Here is a 19,032-nt window from a genome sequence, read left to right as displayed (position 1 = left end):
GAATCTCTTTCCACTCTGAAAGCTCATTGCTTTGCGATTAAGGTTTTTAGGGACTTTTCTGTACCTTCGTCGATGTTACAGTCTTTGGTGTCTAGACTGTTCTGATCTTTTGTCAATTGTAAGACCAGTTGAAAAATCCCTTTTCTCCAACTCAGAATCTTCTTACTCTTTTATAGGCTTTGCAATTTTATCTCTTTGAGGATCTGGATACTGTAGACATAAAGATTGTTTCCTATAAAGTTATTTTCCTATTTCCTATCACCTTGCTGAGAACAATTGGGGAGCTGGGAGCCTTAAAATGCTGTCCTCTCTTCATTTGATACTTTGGAAGATATGGTAACTTTAAGGCCTAGCCTTACCTTTGGTGCAAAGGTTAAGTCTATTTTTGATAGATCTTAGGAAATAATTCTTCCTTCTTTCATTCCCTCTCCTTCCTCTCCGGAGGAACATTTTCTGAATACACTTGATGTTTAAAGAGCTCTTTTCATTTATGTCACTAGGCCTCTGCAGTTCAGGAAAACCGACTCCTTGTTTGTGACTTTTGGACAGCCTGGAAAAGACAAGAAGGTGACTTTTATGACTCTGAGTAGGTGGATTAAGTTGTCAATTATTCTGGCTTTGCAAGGCTTTTTAGAATATCTTCCAGTTCAGGGATGGTCTACGAGAGGAATGGCCACCTCCTGGGTTGAATTCCAGTGAGTAACAATCTAGGAAATTCCTAGGGTGGCTACTTGGTCCTCAGAGCATACATTTGTCAAGCATTATGGCTTAATAATTTTTCTGTTTTGCATTTGAGTACCAATGTTTTGAACTCTGCATTACCCTTAGTCCATCTTGTCTTTGTCACAAACATTACATCCTGCCCACCTTCCCATCAGTCCTTTGGCAAGGGCTTGGCACCCAGGTTGGGTGCATGGGGCTAGCATTTAAGGGTCCTCCTGTTCTTTCTTCCTGTTGGAAGGTGACATCACCTTACTTTGGAATGACTGTCACAAGGACGCAATGGACTAAGGCTAATGAAGATTACCAATAAGTAACCAACGCATCACCATTCTTTCTGAATGTGCGTGGCTCATTCCGCAGGACTTGTTCTTTGTATGATTCCTGGATTTTCAGAAGCCCTTTGATGGCAGCACCACCACACTGAAAATTGTTTCAGCACCACTGTACAAGGGTCAGTTGTCATGCTCATCTGCGACGTAAATTTGCATTGAAGTAGTCTAACTCCCCAGGCCTTGTCTTTTGCTCAATTTGCCTTTGTGAGTTTTCTCTCAATCACTGTCGACTTCCTTTGATCTTTCTTTCTTCTTTTACTTCACCTTCGCCTTCAGTGTATCTTTCAGCCCTCTTAAGAGACACACCCCCTTGTAGCCACTTCTATACTTCTGTCACCTAATTATTTTCCTATCCTTTCCCCTGTAACATTGTTGATCCTAGCTATAGTATCACTATCCAGAATCTGTTCACCTGAGTTATGTTCCTCTTATCCCCACGCATCTAATAATCAGCTCTTGGTCTCCCTCCACCTCTCACGAGACATAGTCTGAGGCAGTGTCTCCATCTTGGAGAGACAATCCCTTGCACTTGTGTTGTTCTACTGGCGCTGCCGGCTTGAGCTTTGGTCAGCAGTGGCAAAAGAAGGACTAATGGAAAGTGAACGTATACTGGAGCAACAGAGTGTATGGATTTATAAGAGCTTGATTAAATGAGAAAAATAGAGTTTAGTTGAGAGAAAAAATGCAACCTGGCCCGTACGGGGATCGAACCCGCGACCTTGGCGTTATTAGCACCACGCTCTAACCAACTGAGCTAACCAGCTATGAGTACTAAAGATATCCTTTTTCCATGTAATGCAGATAGATAGAAGAGTTGGTCTCACTATCGCAATTCCTTCATACTTTTCTCCTCCCCCCCCCTGTCTGGATTACAATAACAAGAGCTGTGGAGTGCTGCATGCCAGCCTCAGTGCCTCTTCTTTCAGTCAATCTCACTGTGTGCTGTGATATCTTTGTAACATCGCTTGTTGCCGGAAAAAAAGGAAAGGATGGATAGTATTTTTATTCTTTTACAACAAAACCCAAAATGAATCGGCTTGCTTGCTCATTAAGTTTACAAGGCCAGCTGCTTTTGAGATATTATAATTATAGTGGTTATTCGGCGTTGGAGGTAAGAGAGTTTTTTTTAGGTCTGGCCGTTCCTTCTGCTTCAAATTACTTGAGCTCATGTCAACAAAGTAACAACAAAACATAGCCAACGGTTCGTTGCTCAAGCCTTCCCTACTGCGCCTTCCCATGTCTCTCCTGCCGACCACAGTGCAGGAAATCTGAGTTTGCATTTGCGCGAAGAGACGTACAACACAAGAAGGCGCGCTTTTGTGCGCCGGGCACCACCCGGCCTGTGCATTCCTCACTGTCGTGAGATCAGTTTACTCAGCAGAGCATGACGCTGCAATTGGTTAGTAGGGCAGGCCTAACCAGAATAGTATATTTGGGGTCATGTATTTGATTGCATTTTTAAAACAGTAACAGAACTTAACTGCAATGTTTAAATAGGTCTAGACATATTTAAACAGTGTCAATTTAATAGCAGAATTGTGGACAATTCAGAGGGGAGGCACCAATGTTTTTTTTTCCTATCGGGTGGATGCAGCATTAAAGAGTTTGAAGACCACTGGTCTAAGTGGACACTAATATACCTGGATGCTCCTGAATCCTCGCAACAGATGCCAGCAAACCTGGCTGGAGAGCTACTGTGTTGGACTGATCCTGTCGATTCAAGTGGTCTTTCCTAGAGAGTCGGAGGTCATGGAAATAGATGGAGTTTATTGTAATCTACAGGGCTTTGAAGTTTTCCCATCATCATCTGTCTCAAAAAAATGTGCTAGTAAAGATAGAGAATAAGGTAGCTGTCTTTTACATCAACCAACAGTGAAGCATGCATTCAAAATCCTTCAATGCAATAGCAGAAAAATTGGGTTATTGGGCAGAGATCAACCTGTTGCACACGTCGGCAGTACACATCAAGGGCACCGACAATGTGATGGCAGACAGCTGGAGGTTTCCAAATTTGCTGGAGTTGACGTTATCCAGGTCGTTGTTTTGAGAGATATGCCGAGAGTTTGTGAAACCCTTTCTGGATCTCTTTTCAAACAAGGACAATGCTCATCTTTGTCGATTCTGATCCAGGCTTCCGGAACAAGGAGCCTAGGTAGTGCACGTATTGGTGATAAAGTGGCTGAGAAGTCTCCTTTATACATTCCCCCACTTTTTATTGATCCAGATGGTTCTCTTCAAGTCTCAGCAGGGGGGAGGGAACTTTATTCTTGTGGGCCCTTATTGGCCAGAGTTGTCATGGTTTCCTCTTCTGAACCCCTGGCTCTTTTACTTCCTTGGGTACTGCTCAAGTGTGTCTCTCTCAGAACGTCGTCCCTGACCTTCTTGCTCCAACTCACTCTATCGCTTTGGAGGTTGAGAAGTCTGGACTGCTAGCAAAGGGTCTTTCCTCTTCCTTAGTGGAGTTAATTCAGCACTCCAGCAGGCCTTCTACTTCGAAGTCTTACTCAAAGAACTGGAAGTCTTTTGAGACGTGATGTTCAGCTCATGATCTTTTGGCACCTACCTGTAGTTTGTCTGCTATTTTGCATTTTCTTCTGAATGGGTTTCACTTGAATCTCTTTCCACTCTGAAAGCTCATTGCTTTGCGATAAAGGTTTTTAGGGACTTTTCTGTACCTTCGTCGATGTTACAGTCTTTGGTGTCTAGACTGTTCTGATCTTTTGTCAATTGTAAGACCAGTTGAAAAATCCCTTTTCTCCAACTCAGAATCTTCTTACTCTTTTATAGGCTTTGCAATTTTATCTCTTTGAGGATCTGGATACTGTAGACATAAAGATTGTTTCCTATAAAGTTATTTTCCTATTTCCTATCACCTTGCTGAGAACAATTGGGGAGCTGGGAGCCTTAAAATGCTGTCCTCTCTTCATTTGATACTTTGGAAGATGGGGTAAATTTAAAGCCTAGCCTTACCTTTGCTGCAAAGGTTAAGTCTATTTTTGATAGATCTTAGGAAATAATTCTTCCTTCTTTCATTCCCTCTCCTTCCTCTCCGGAGGAACATTTTCTGAATACACTTGATGTTTAAAGAGCTCTTTTCATTTATGTCACCAGGCCTCTGCAGTTCAGGAAAACCGAATCCTTGTTTGTGACTTTTGGACAGCCTGGAAAAGACAAGAAGGTGACTTTTATGACTCTGAGTAGGTGGATTAAGTTGTCAATTTTTCTGGCTTTGCAAGGCTTTTTAGAATATCTTCCAGTTCAGGGATGGTCTACGAGAGGAATGGCCACCTCCTGGGTTGAATTCCAGTGAGTAACAATCTAGGAAATTCCTACGGTGGCTACTTGGTCCTCAGAGCATACATTTGTCAAGCATTATGGCTTAATCATTTTTCTGTTTTGCATTTGAGTACCAATGTTTTGAACTCTGCATTACCCTTAGTCCATCTTGTCTTTGTCACAAACATTACATCCTGCCCACCTTCCCATCAGTCCTTTGGCAAGGGCTTGGCACCCAGGTTGGGTGCATGGGGCTAGCATTTAGAGATTCTCCTGTTCTTTCTTCCTGTTGGAAGGTGACATCACCTTACTTTGTAATGACTGTCACAAGGACGCAATGGACTAAGGCTAATGAAGATTACCAATAAGTAACCAACGCATCACCACTCTTTCTGAATGTGCGTGGCTCATTCCGCAGGACTAGTTCTTTGTATGATTCCTGGATTTTCAGAAGCCCTTTGATGGCAGCACCCCCACACTGAAAATTGTTTCAGCACCACTGTACAAGGGTCAGTTGTCATGCTCATCTGCGGCGTAAATTTGCATTGAAGCAGTCTAACTCCCCAGGCCTTGTCTTTTGCTCAATTTGCCTTTGTGAGTTTTCTCTCAATCACTGTCGACTTCCTTTGATCTTTCTTTCTTCTTTCACTTCACCTTCGCCTTCAGTGTATCTTTCGGCCCTCTTAAGAGACACACCCCCTTGTAGCCACTTCTATACTTCTGTCACCTAATTATTTTCCTATCCTTTCCCCTGTAACGTTGCTGATCCTAGCTATAGCATCACTATCCAGAATCTGTTCACCTGAGTTATGTTCCTCTTATCCCCACGCATCTAATAATCAGCTCTTGGTCTCCCTCCACCTCTCACGAGACATAGTCTGAGGCAGTGTCTCCATCTTGGAGAGACAATCCCTTGCACTTGTGTTGTTCTACTGGCGCTGCCGGCTTGAGCTTTGGTCAGCAGTGGCAAAAGAAGGACTAATGGAAAGTGAACGTATACTGGAGCAACAGAGTGTATGGATTTATAAGAGCTTGATTAAATGAGAAAAAAAGAGTTTAGTTGAGAGAAAAAATGCAACCTGGCCCGTACAGGGATCGAACCCGCGACCTTGACGTTATTAGCACCACACTCTAACCAACTGAGCTAACCGGACATGAGTACTACAGATATCCGTTTTCCATGTAATGCAGATAGATAGAAGAGTTGGTCTCACTATCGCAATTCCTTCATACTTTTCTCCTTCCGCCCCCTGTCTGGATTACAATAACAAGAGCTGTGGAGTGCTGCACGCCAGCCTCAGTGCCTCTTCTTTCACTCAATCTCACTGTGTGCTGTGATATCTTTGTAACATCGCTTGTTGCTGGAAAAAAAGGAAAGGATGGATAGTATTTTTATTCTTTTACAACAAAACCCAAAATGCATCGGCTTGCTTGGTCATTAAGTTTACAAGGCCAGCTGCTTTTGAGATATTATAATTATAGTGGTTATTCGGCGTTGGAGGTAAGAGAGTTTTTTTTAGGTCTGGCCGTTCCTTCTGCTTCAAATTACTTGAGCTCATGTCAACAAAGTAACAACAAAACATAGCCAACGGTTCGTTGCTCAAGCCTTCCCTACTGCGCCGTCCCATGTATCTCCTGCCGACCATAGTGCAGGAAATCTGAGTTTGCATTTGCGCGAAGAGACGTACAACACAAGAAGGCGCGCTTTTGTGCGCCGGGCACCACCCGGCCTGTGCATTCCTCACTGTTGTGAGATCAGTTTACTCAGCAGAGCATGACGCTGCAATTGGTTAGTAGGGCAGGTCTGACCAGAATAGTATATTTGGGGTCATGTATTTGATTGCATTTTTAAAACAGTAACAGAACTTAACTGCAATGTTTAAATAGGTCTAGACATATTTAAACAGTGTCAATTTAATAGAAGAATTGTGGACAATTTAGAGGGGAGGAACCAATGTTTTTTTTTCCCATTGGGTGGATGCGGCATTAAAGAGTTTGAAGACCACTGGTCTAAGTGGACACTAATACACCTGGATGCTCCTGAATTCCTCGCAACAGATGCCAGCAAACCTGGCTGGAGAGCTACTGTGTTGGACTGATCCTGTCGATTCAAGTGGTCTTTCCTAGAGAGTCAGAGGTCATGGAAATAGATGGAGTTGATGGTAATCTTCAGGGCTTTGAAGTTTTCCCATCATCATCTGTCTCCAAAAAATGTGCTAGTAAAGACAGAGAATAAGGTAGCTGTCTTTTACATTAACCAACAGTGAAGCATGCATTCAAAATCCCTCAATGCAATAGCAGAACAATTGGGTTATTCGGCAGAGATCAACCTGTTGCACACGTCGGCAGTACACATCAAGGGCACCGACAATGTGATGGCAGACAGCTGGAGGTTTCCAAATTTGCTGGAGTTGACGTTATCCAGGTCGTTGTTTTGAGAGATATGCCGAGAGTTTGTGAAACCCTTTCTGGATCTCTTTTCAAACAAGGACAATGCTCATCTTTGTCGATTCTGATCCAGGCTTCCGGAACAAGGAGCCTAGGTAGTGGACGTATTGGTGATAAAGTGGCTGAGAAGTCTCCTTTATACATTCCCCCACTTTTTATTGATCCAGATGGTTCTCTTCAAGTCTCAGCAGGGGCGAGGGAACTTTATTCTTGTGGGCCCTTATTGGCCAGAGATGTCATGGTTTCCTCTTCTGAACCCCTGGCTCTTCTACCTCCTTGGGAACTGCTCAAGTGTGTCTCTCTCAGAACGTCATCCCTGACCTTCTTGCTCCAACTCACTCTATCGCTTTGGAGGTTGAGAAGTCTGGACTGCTAGCAAAGGGTCTTTCCTCTTCCTTAGTGGAGTTAATTCAGCACTCCAGCAGGCCTTCTACTTCGAAGTCTTACTCAAAGAACTGGAAGTCTTTTGAGACGTGATGTTCTGCTCATGATCTTTTGGCACCTACCTGTAGTTTGTCTGCTATTTTGCATTTTCTTCTGAATGGGTTTCACTTGAATCTCTTTCCACACTGAAAGCTCATTGCTTTGCGATGAAGGTTTTTAGGGACTTTTCTGTACCTTCGAAGATGTTACAATCTTTGGTGTCTAGACTGTTCTGATCTTTTGTCAATTGTAAGAACAGTTGAAAAATCCCTTTTCTCCAACTCAGAATCTTCCTACTCTTTTATAGGCTTTGCAATTTTATCTCTTTGAGGATCTGGATACTGTAGACATAAAGATTGTTTCCTATAAAGTTATTTTCCTATTTCCTATCACCTTGCTGAGAACAATTGGGGAGCTGGGAGCCTTAAAATGCTGTCCTCTCTTCATTTGATAGTTTGGAAGATGGGGTAACTTTAAGGCCTAGCCTTACCTTTGCTGCAAAGTTTAAGTCTATTTTTGATAGATCTTAGGAAATAATTCTTCCTTCTTTCATTCCCTCTCCTTCCTCTCCGGAGGAATATTTTCTGAATACACTTGATGTTTAAAGAGCTCTTTTCATTTATGTCACCAGGCCTCTGCAGTTCAGGAAAACCGACTCCTTGTTTGTGACTTTTGGACAGCCTGGAAAAGACAAGAAGGTGACTTTTATGACTCTGACTAGGTGGATTAAGTTGTCAATTTTTCTGGCTTTGCAAGGCTTTTTAGAATATCTTCCAGTTCAGGGATGGTCTACGAGAGGAATGGCCACCTCCTGGGTTGAATTCCAGTGAGTAACAATCTAGGAAATTCCTAGGGTGGCTACTTGGTCCTCAGAGCATACATTTGTCAAGCATTATGGCTTAATAATTTTTCTGTTTTGCATTTGAGTACCAATGTTTTGAACTCTGCATTACCCTTAGTCCATCTTGTCTTTGTCACAAACATTACATCCTGCCCACCTTCCCATCAGTCCTTTGGCAAGGGCTTGGCACCCAGGTTGGGTGCATGGGGCTAGCATTTAAGGATCCTCCTGTTCTTTCTTCCTGTTGGAAGGTGACATCACCTTACTTTGTAATGACTGTCACAAGGACGCAATGGACTAAGGCTAATGAAGATTACCAATAAGTAACCAACGCATCACCACTCTTTCTGAATGTGCCTGGCTCATTCCGCAGGACTAGTTCTTTGTATAATTCCTGGATTTTCAGAAGCCCTTTGATGGCAGCACCCCCACACTGAAAATTGTTTCAGCACCACTGTACAAGGGTCAGTTGTCATGCTCATCTGCGGCGTAAATTTGCATTGAAGTAGTCTAACTCCCCAGGCCTTGTCTTTTGCTCAATTTGCCTTTGTGAGTTTTCTCTCAATCACTGTCGACTTCCTTTGATCTTTCTTTCTTCTTTCACTTCACCTTCGCCTTCAGTGTATCTTTCGGCCCTCTTAAGAGACACACCCCCTTGTAGCCACTTCTATACTTCTGTCACCTAATTATTTTCCTATCCTTTCCCCTGTAACGTTGCTGATCCTAGCTATAGCATCACTATCCAGAATCTGTTCACCTGAGTTATGTTCCTCTTATCCCCACGCATCTAATAATCAGCTCTTGGTCTCCCTCCACCTCTCACGAGACATAGTCTGAGGCAGTGTCTCCATCTTGGAGAGACAATCCCTTGCACTTGTGTTGTTCTACTGGCGCTGCGGGCTTGAGCTTTGGTCAGCAGTGGCAAAAGAAGGACTAATGGAAAGTGAACGTATACTGGAGCAACAGAGTGTATGGATTTATGAGAGCTTGATTAAATGAGAAAAAAAGAGTTTAGTTGAGAGAAAAAATGCAACCTGGCCCGTACAGGGATCGAACCCACAACCTTGGCGTTATTAGCACCACGCTTTAACCAACTGAGCTAACCGGCCATGAGTACTAAAGATATCCTTTTTCCATGTAATGCAGATAGATAGAAGAGTTGGTCTCACTATCGCAATTCCTTCATACTTTTCTCCTTCCGCCCCCTGTCTGGATTACAATAACAAGAGCTGTGGAGTGCTGCACGCCAGCCTCAGTGCCTCTTCTTTCACTCAATCTCACTGTGTGCTGTGATATCTTTGTAACATCGCTTGTTGCCAGAAAAAAAGGAAAGGAGGGATAGTATTTTTATTCTTTTACAACAAAACCCAAAATGCATCGGCTTGCTTGGTCATTAAGTTTACAAGGCCAGCTGCTTTTGAGATATTACAATTATAGTGGTTATTCGGAGTTGGAGGTAAGAGAGTTTTTTTTAGGTCTGGCCGTTCCTTCTGCTTCAAATTACTTGAGCTCATGTCAACAAAGTAACAACAAAACATAGCCAACGGTTCGTTGCTCAAGCCTTCCCTACTGCGCCTTCCCATGTCTCTCCTGCCGACCACAGTGCAGGAAATCTGAGTTTGCATTTGCGCGAAGAGACGTACAACACAAGAAGGCGCGCTTTTGTGCACCGGGCACCACCCGGCCTGTGCATTCCTCACTGTTGTGAGATCGGTTTACTCAGCAGAGCATGACGCTGCAATTGGTTAGTAGGGCAGGCCTGACCAGAATAGTATATTTGGGGTCATGTATTTGATTGCATTTTTAAAACAGTAACAGAACTTAACTGCAATGTTTAAATAGGTCTAGACATATTTAAACAGTGTCAATTTAATAGAAGAATTGTGGACAATTCAGAGGGTAGGCACCAATTTTTTTTTTTCCCATTGGGTGGATGCGGCAATAAAGAGTTTGAAGACCACTGGTCTAAGTGGACACTAATATACCTGGATGCTCCTGAATCCTCGCAACAGATGCCAGCAAACCTGGCTGGAGAGCTACTGTGTTGGACTGATCCTGTCGATTCAAGTGGTCTTTCCTAGAGAGTCGGAGGTCATGGAAATAGATGGAGTTGATGGTAATCTACAGGGCTTTGAAGTTTTCCCATCATCATCTGTCTCAAAAAAATGTGCTAGTAAAGACAGAGAATAAGGTAGCTGTCTTTTACATTAACCAACAGTGAAGCATGCATTCAAAATCCTTCAATGCAATAGCAGAACAATTGGGTTATTGGTCAGAGATCAACCTGTTGCACACGTCGGCAGTACACATCAAGGGCACCGACAATGTGATGGCAGACAGCTGGAGGTTTCCAAATTTGCTGGAGTTGACGTTATCCAGGTCGTTGTTTTGAGAGATATGCCGAGAGTTTGTGAAACCCTTTCTGGATCTCTTTTCAAACAAGGACAATGCTCATCTTTGTCGATTCTGATCCAGGCTTCCGGAACAAGGAGCCTAGGTAGTGGACGTATTGGTGATAAAGTGGCTGAGAAGTCTCCTTTATACATTCCCCCACTTTTTATTGATCCAGATGGTTCTCTTCAAGTCTCAGCAGGGGGGAGGGAACTTTATTCTTGTGGGCCCTTATTGGCCAGAGATGTCATGGTTTCCTCTTCTGAACCCCTGGCTCTTCTACCTCCTTGAGTACTGCTCAAGTGTGTCTCTGTCAGAATGTCGTCCCTGACCTTCTTGCTCCAACTCACTCTATCGCTTTGGAGGTTGAGAAGTCTGGACTGCTAGCAAAGGGTCTTTCCTCTTCCTTAGTGGAGTTAATTCAGCACTCCAGCAGGCCTTCTACTTCGAAGTCTTACTCAAAGAACTGGAAGTCTTTTGAGATGTGATGTTCTGCTCATGATCTTTTGGCACCTACCTGTAGTTTGTCTGCTATTTTGCATTTTCTTCTGAATGGGTTTCACTTGAATCTCTTTCCACTCTGAAAGCTCATTGCTTTGCGATAAAGGTTTTTAGGGACTTTTCTGTACCTTCGTCGATGTTACAATCTTTGGTGTCTAGACTGTTCTGATCTTTTGTCAATTGTAAGACCAGTTGAAAAATCCCTTTTCTCCAACTCAGAATCTTCCTACTCTTTTATAGGCTTTGCAATTTTATCTCTTTGAGGATCTGGATACTGTAGACATAAAGATTGTTTCCTATAAAGTTATTTTCCTATTTCCTATCACCTTGCTGAGAACAATTGGGGAGCTGGGAGCCTTAAAATGCTGTCCTCTCTTCATTTGATACTTTGGAAGATGGGGTAACTTTAAGGCCTAGCCTTACCTTTGCTGCAAAGGTTAAGTCTATTTTTGATAGATCTTAGGAAATAATTCTTCCTTCTTTCATTCCCTCTCCTTCCTCTCCGGAGGAACATTTGCTGAATACACTTGATGTTTAAAGAGCTCTTTTCATTCATGTCATCAGGCCTCTGCAGTTCAGGAAAACCGACTCCTTGTTTGTGACTTTTGGACAGCCTGGAAAAGACAAGAAGGTGACTTTTATGACTCTGAGTAGGTGGATTAAGTTGTCAATTTTTCTGCCTTTGCAAGGCTTTTTAGAATATCTTCCAGTTCAGGGATGGTCTACGAGAGGAATGGCCACCTCCTGGGTTGAATTCCAGTGAGTAACAATCTAGGAAATTCCTAGGGTGGCTACTTGGTCCTCAGAGCATACATTTGTCAAGCATTATGGCTTAATAATTTTTCTGTTTTGCATTTGAGTACCAATGTTTTGAACTCTGCATTACCCTTAGTCCATCTTGTCTTTGTCACAAACATTACATCATGCCCACCTTCCCATCAGTCCTTAGGCAAGGGCTTGGCACCCAGGTTGGGTGCATGGGGCTAGCATTTAAGGATCCTCCTGTTCTTTCTTCCTGTTGGAAGGTGACATCACCTTACTTTGTAATGACTGTCACAAGGACGCAATGGACTAAGGCTAATGAAGATTACCAATCAGTAACCAACGCATCACCACTCTTTCTGAATGTGCGTGGCTCATTCCGCAGGACTAGTTCTTTGTATGATTCCTGGAATTTCAGAAGCCCTTTGATGGCAGCACCCCCACACTGAAAATTGTTTCAGCACCACTGTACAAGGGTCAGTTGTCATGCTCATCTGCGGCGTAAATTTGCATTGAAGTAGTCTAACTCCCCAGGCCTTGTCTTTTGCTCAATTTGCCTTTGTGAGTTTTCTCTCAATCACTGTCGACTTCCTTTGATCTTTCTTTCTTCTTTCACTTCACCTTCGCCTTCAGTGTATCTTTCGGCCCTCTTAAGAGACACACCCCCTTGTAGCCACTTCTATACTTCTGTCACCTAATTATTTTCCTATCCTTTCCCCTGTAACGTTGCTGATCCTAGCTATAGCATCACTATCCAGAATCTGTTCACCTGAGTTATGTTCCTCTTATCCCCACGCATCTAATAATCAGCTCTTGGTCTCCCTCCACCTCTCACGAGACATAGTCTGAGGCAGTGTCTCCATCTTGGAGAGACAATCCCTTGCACTTGTGTTGTTCTACTGGCGCTGCCGGCTTGAGCTTTGGTCAGCAGTGGCAAAATAAGGACTAATGGAAAGTGAACGTATACTGGAGCAACAGAGTGTATGGATTTATGAGAGCTTGATTAAATGAGAAAAAAAGAGTTTAGTTGAGAGAAAAAATGCAACCTGGCCCGTACAGGGATCGAACCCACGACTTTGGCGTTATTAGCACCACGCTTTAACCAACTGAGCTAACCGGCCATGAGTACTAAAGATATCCTTTTTCCATGTAATGCAGATAGATAGAAGAGTTGGTCTCACTATCGCAATTCCTTCATACTTTTCTCCTTCCGCCCCCTGTCTGGATTACAATAACAAGAGCTGTGGAGTGCTGCACGCCAGCCTCAGTGCCTCTTCTTTCACTCAATCTCACTGTGTGCTGTGATATCTTTGTAACATCGCTTGTTGCTGGAAAAAAAGGAAAGGATGGATAGTATTTTTATTCTTTTACAACAAAACCCAAAATGCATCGGCTTGCTTGGTCATTAAGTTTACAAGGCCAGCTGCTTTTGAGATATTATAATTATACTGGTTATTCGGCGTTGGAGGTAAGAGAGTTTTTTTTAGGTCTGGCCGTTCCTTCTGCTTCAAATTACTTGAGCTCATGTCAACAAAGTAACAACAAAACATAGCCAACGGTTCGTTGCTCAAGCCTTCCCTACTGCGCCTTCCCATGTCTCTCCTGCCGACCACAGTGCAGGAAATCTGAGTTTGCATTTGCGCGAAGAGACGTACAACACAAGAAGGCGCGCTTTTGTGCGCCGGGCACCACCCGGCCTGTGCATTCCTCACTGTTGTGAGATCAGTTTACTCAGCAGAGCATGACGCTGCAATTGGTTAGTAGGGCAGGTCTGACCAGAATAGTATATTTGGGGTCATGTATTTGATTGCATTTTTAAAACAGTAACAGAACTTAACTGCAATGTTTAAATAGGTCTAGACATATTTAAGCAGTGTCAATTTAATAGAAGAATTGTGGACAATTCAGAGGGGAGGCACCAATGTTTTTTTTTCCCATTGGGTGGATGCGGCATTAAAGAGTTTGAAGACCACTGGTGTAAGTGGACACTAATATACCTGGATGCTCCTAAATCCTCGCAACAGATGCCAGCAAACCTGGCTGGAGAGCTACTGTGTTGGACTGATCCTGTCGATTCAAGTGGTCTTTCCTAGAGAGTCGGAGGTCATGGAAATAGATGGAGTTGATGGTAATCTACAGGGCTTTGAAGTTTTCCCATCATCATCTGTCTCAAAAAAATTTGCTAGTAAAGACAGAGAATAAGGTAGCTGTCTTTTACATTAACCAACAGTGAAGCATGCATTGAAAATCCCTCAATGCAATAGCAGAACAATTGGGTTATTGGGCAGCGATCAACCTGTTGCACACGTCGGCAGTACACATCAAGGGCACCGACAATGTGATGGCAGACAGCTGAAGGTTTCCAAATTTGCTGGAGTTGACGTTATCCAGGTCGTTGTTTTGAGAGCTATGCCGAGAGTTTGTGAAACCCTTTCTGGATCTCTTTTCAAACAAGGACAATGCTCATCTTTGTCGATTCTGATTCAGGCTTCCGGAACAAGGAGCCTAGGTAGTGGACGTATTGGTGATAAAGTGGCTGAGAAGTCTCCTTTATACATTCCCCCCCTTTTTATTGATCCAGATGGTTCTCTTCAAGTCTCAGCAGGGGGGAGGGAACTTTATTCTTGTGGGCCCTTATTGGCCAGAGATGTCATGGTTTCCTCTTCTGAACCCCTGGCTCTTCTACCTCCTTGAGTACTGCTCAAGTGTGTCTCTGTCAGAATGTCGTCCCTGACCTTCTTGCTCCAACTCACTCTATCGCTTTGGAGGTTGAGAAGTCTGCACTGCTAGCAAAGGGTCTTTCCTCTTCCTTAGTGGAGTTAATTCAGCACTCCAGCAGGCCTTCTACTTCGAAGTCTTACTCAAAGAACTGGAAGTCTTTTGAGATGTGATGTTCTGCTCATGATCTTTTGGCACCTACCTGTAGTTTGTCTGCTATTTTGCATTTTCTTCTGAATGGGTTTCACTTGAATCTCTTTCCACTCTGAAAGCTCATTGCTTTGCGATAAAGGTTTTTAGGGACTTTTCTGTACCTTCGTCGATGTTACAATCTTTGGTGTCTAGACTGTTCTGATCTTTTGTCAATTGTAAGACCAGTTGAAAAATCCCTTTTCTCCAACTCAGAATCTTCCTACTCTTTTATAGGCTTTGCAATTTTATCTCTTTGAGGATCTGGATACTGTAGACATAAAGATTGTTTCCTATAAAGTTATTTTCCTATTTCCTATCACCTTGCTGAGAACAATTGGGGAGCTGGGAGCCTTAAAATGCTGTCCTCTCTTCATTTGATACTTTGGAAGATGGGGTAACTTTAAGGCCTAGCCTTACCTTTGCTGCAAAGGTTAAGTCTATTTTTGATAGATCTTAGGAAATAATTCTTCCTTCTTTCATTCCCTCTCCTTCCTCTCCGGAGGAACATTTGCTGAATACACTTGATGTTTAAAGAGCTCTTTTCATTCATGTCATCAGGCCTCTGCAGTTCAGGAAAACCGACTCCTTGTTTGTGACTTTTGGACAGCCTGGAAAAGACAAGAAGGTGACTTTTATGACTCTGAGTAGGTGGATTAAGTTGTCAATTTTTCTGCCTTTGCAAGGCTTTTTAGAATATCTTCCAGTTCAGGGATGGTCTACGAGAGGAATGGCCACCTCCTGGGTTGAATTCCAGTGAGTAACAATCTAGGAAATTCCTAGGGTGGCTACTTGGTCCTCAGAGCATACATTTGTCAAGCATTATGGCTTAATAATTTTTCTGTTTTGCATTTGAGTACCAATGTTTTGAACTCTGCATTACCCTTAGTCCATCTTGTCTTTGTCACAAACATTACATCATGCCCACCTTCCCATCAGTCCTTAGGCAAGGGCTTGGCACCCAGGTTGGGTGCATGGGGCTAGCATTTAAGGATCCTCCTGTTCTTTCTTCCTGTTGGAAGGTGACATCACCTTACTTTGTAATGACTGTCACAAGGACGCAATGGACTAAGGCTAATGAAGATTACCAATCAGTAACCAACGCATCACCACTCTTTCTGAATGTGCGTGGCTCATTCCGCAGGACTAGTTCTTTGTATGATTCCTGGAATTTCAGAAGCCCTTTGATGGCAGCACCCCCACACTGAAAATTGTTTCAGCACCACTGTACAAGGGTCAGTTGTCATGCTCATCTGCGGCGTAAATTTGCATTGAAGTAGTCTAACTCCCCAGGCCTTGTCTTTTGCTCAATTTGCCTTTGTGAGTTTTCTCTCAATCACTGTCGACTTCCTTTGATCTTTCTTTCTTCTTTCACTTCACCTTCGCCTTCAGTGTATCTTTCGGCCCTCTTAAGAGACACACCCCCTTGTAGCCACTTCTATACTTCTGTCACCTAATTATTTTCCTATCCTTTCCCCTGTAACGTTGCTGATCCTAGCTATAGCATCACTATCCAGAATCTGTTCACCTGAGTTATGTTCCTCTTATCCCCACGCATCTAATAATCAGCTCTTGGTCTCCCTCCACCTCTCACGAGACATAGTCTGAGGCAGTGTCTCCATCTTGGAGAGACAATCCCTTGCACTTGTGTTGTTCTACTGGCGCTGCCGGCTTGAGCTTTGGTCAGCAGTGGCAAAATAAGGACTAATGGAAAGTGAACGTATACTGGAGCAACAGAGTGTATGGATTTATGAGAGCTTGATTAAATGAGAAAAAAAGAGTTTAGTTGAGAGAAAAAATGCAACCTGGCCCGTACAGGGATCGAACCCACGACTTTGGCGTTATTAGCACCACGCTTTAACCAACTGAGCTAACCGGCCATGAGTACTAAAGATATCCTTTTTCCATGTAATGCAGATAGATAGAAGAGTTGGTCTCACTATCGCAATTCCTTCATACTTTTCTCCTTCCGCCCCCTGTCTGGATTACAATAACAAGAGCTGTGGAGTGCTGCACGCCAGCCTCAGTGCCTCTTCTTTCACTCAATCTCACTGTGTGCTGTGATATCTTTGTAACATCGCTTGTTGCCGGAAAAAAAGGAAAGGATGGATAGTATTTTTATTCTTTTACAACAAAACCCAAAATGCATCGGCTTGCTTGCTCATTAAGTTTACAAGGCCAGCTGCTTTTGAGATATTATAATTATAGTGGTTATTCGGCGTTGGAGGTAAGAGAGTTTTTTTTAGGTCTGGCCTTTCCTTCTGCTTCAAATTACTTGAGCTCATGTCAACAAAGTAACAACAAAACATAGCCAACGGTTCGTTGCTCAAGCCTTCCCTACTGCGCCTTCCCATGTCTCTCCTGCTGACCACAGTGCAGGAAATCTGAGTTTGCATTTGCGCGAAGAGATGTACAACACAAGAAGGCGCGCTTTCGTGCGCCGGGCACCACCCGGCCTGTGCATTCCTCACTGTCGTGAGATCAGTTTACTCAGCAGAGCATGACGCTGCAATTGGTTAGTAGGGCAGGCCTGACCAGAATAGTATATTTGGGGTCATGTATTTGATTGCATTTTTAAAACAGTAACAGAACTTAACTGCAATGTTTAAATAGGTCTAGACATATTTAAACAGTGTCAATTTAATAGAAGAATTGTGGACAATTCAGAGGGGAGGCACCAATGTTTTTTTTTCCCATTGGGTGGATGCGGCATTAAAGAGTTTGAAGACCACTGGTCTAAGTGGACACTAATACACCTGGATGCTCCTGAATTCCTCGCAACAGATGCCAGCAAACCTGGCTGGAGAGCTACTGTGTTGGACTGATCCTGTCGATTCAAGTGGTCTTTCCTAGAGAGTCAGAGGTCATGGAAATAGATGGAGTTGATGGTAATCTTCAGGGCTTTGAAGTTTTCCCATCATCATCTGTCTCAAAAAAATGTGCTACTAAAGACAGAGAATAAGGTAGCTGTCTTTTACATTAACCAACAGTGAAGCATGCATTCAAAATCCCTCAATGCAATAGCAGAACAATTGGGTTATTGGGCAGAGATCAACCTGTTGCACACGTCGGCAGTACACATCAAGGGCACCGACAATGTGATGGCAGACAGCTGGAGGTTTCCAAATTTGCTGGAGTTGACGTTATCCAGGTCGTTGTTTTGAGAGATATGCCGAGAGTTTGTGAAACCCTTTCTGGATCTCTTTCCAAACAAGGACAATGCTCATCTTTGTCGATTCTGATCCAGGCTTCCGGAACAAGGAGCCTAGGTAGTGGACGTATTGGTGATAAAGTGGCTGAGAAGTCTCCTTTATACATTCCCCCACTTTTTATTGATCCAGATGGTTCTCTTAAAGTCTCAGCAGGGGCGAGGGAACTTTATTCTTGTGGGCCCTTATTGGCCAGAGATGTCATGGTTTCCTCTTCTGAACCCCTGGCTCTTCTACCTCCTTGGGAACTGCTCAAGTGTGTCTATCTCAGAACGTCATCCCTGACCTTCTTGCTCCAACTCACTCTATCGCTTTGGAGGTTGAGAAGTCTGGACTGCTAGCAAAGGGTCTTTCCTCTTCCTTAGTGGAGTAAATTCAGCACTCCAGCAGGCCTTCTACTTCGAAGTCTTACTCAAAGAACTGGAAGTCTTTTGAGACGTGATGTTCAGCTCATGATCTTTTGGCACCTACCTGTAGTTTGTCTGCTATTTTGCATTTTCTTCTGAATGGGTTTCACTTGAATCTCTTTCCACACTGAAAGCTCATTGCTTTGCGATGAAGGTTTTTAGGGACTTTTCTGTACCTTCGAAAATGTTACAATCTTTGGTGTCTAGACTGTTCTGATCTTTTGTCAATTGTAAGAACAGTTGAAAAATCCCTTTTCTCCAACTCAGAATCTTCATACTCTTTTATAGGCTTTGCAATTTTATCTCTTTGAGGATCTGGATACTGTAGACATAAAGATTGTTTCCTATAAAGTTATTTTCCTATTTCCTATCACCTTGCTGAGAACAATTGGGGAGCTGGGAGCCTTAAAATGCTGTCCTCTCTTCATTTGATACTTTGGAAGATGGGGTAACTTTAAGGCCTAGCCTTACCTTTGCTGCAAAGTTTAAGTCTATTTTTGATAGATCTTAGGAAATAATTCTTCCTTCTTTCATTCCCTCTCCTTCCTCTCCGGAGGAATATTTTCTGAATACACTTGATGTTTAAAGAGCTCTTTTCATTTATGTCACCAGGCCTCTGCAGTTCAGGAAAACCGACTCCTTGTTTGTGACTTTTGGACAGCCTGGAAAAGACAAGAAGGTGACTTTTATGACTCTGAGTAGGTGGATTAAGTTGTCAATTTTTCTGGCTTTGCAAGGCTTTTTAGAATATCTTCCAGTTCAGGGATGGTCTACGAGAGGAATGGCCACCTCCTGGGTTGAATTCCAGTGAG

General features: G+C 43.2%; 1 non-coding gene across 1 annotated transcript; it reads right to left on the bottom strand.

Annotated features, from left to right (window-relative positions):
* Positions 1-1,745: 1,745 nt before the first annotated feature.
* On the bottom strand, positions 1,746-1,819 carry TRNAI-AAU (transfer RNA isoleucine (anticodon AAU)). The gene has a single exon. It is a non-coding gene; the product is annotated as a tRNA-Ile (tRNA).
* Between the last annotated feature and the right edge of the window lie 17,213 nt (positions 1,820-19,032).

Source organism: Pleurodeles waltl, chromosome 12 (assembly GCF_031143425.1).
Source record: "Pleurodeles waltl isolate 20211129_DDA chromosome 12, aPleWal1.hap1.20221129, whole genome shotgun sequence".
NCBI lineage: Eukaryota > Metazoa > Chordata > Amphibia > Caudata > Salamandridae > Pleurodeles > Pleurodeles waltl.
The sequence above is the reverse complement of the archived record's forward strand: the minus strand, read 5'-3'. Positions and strand labels throughout refer to the sequence as shown.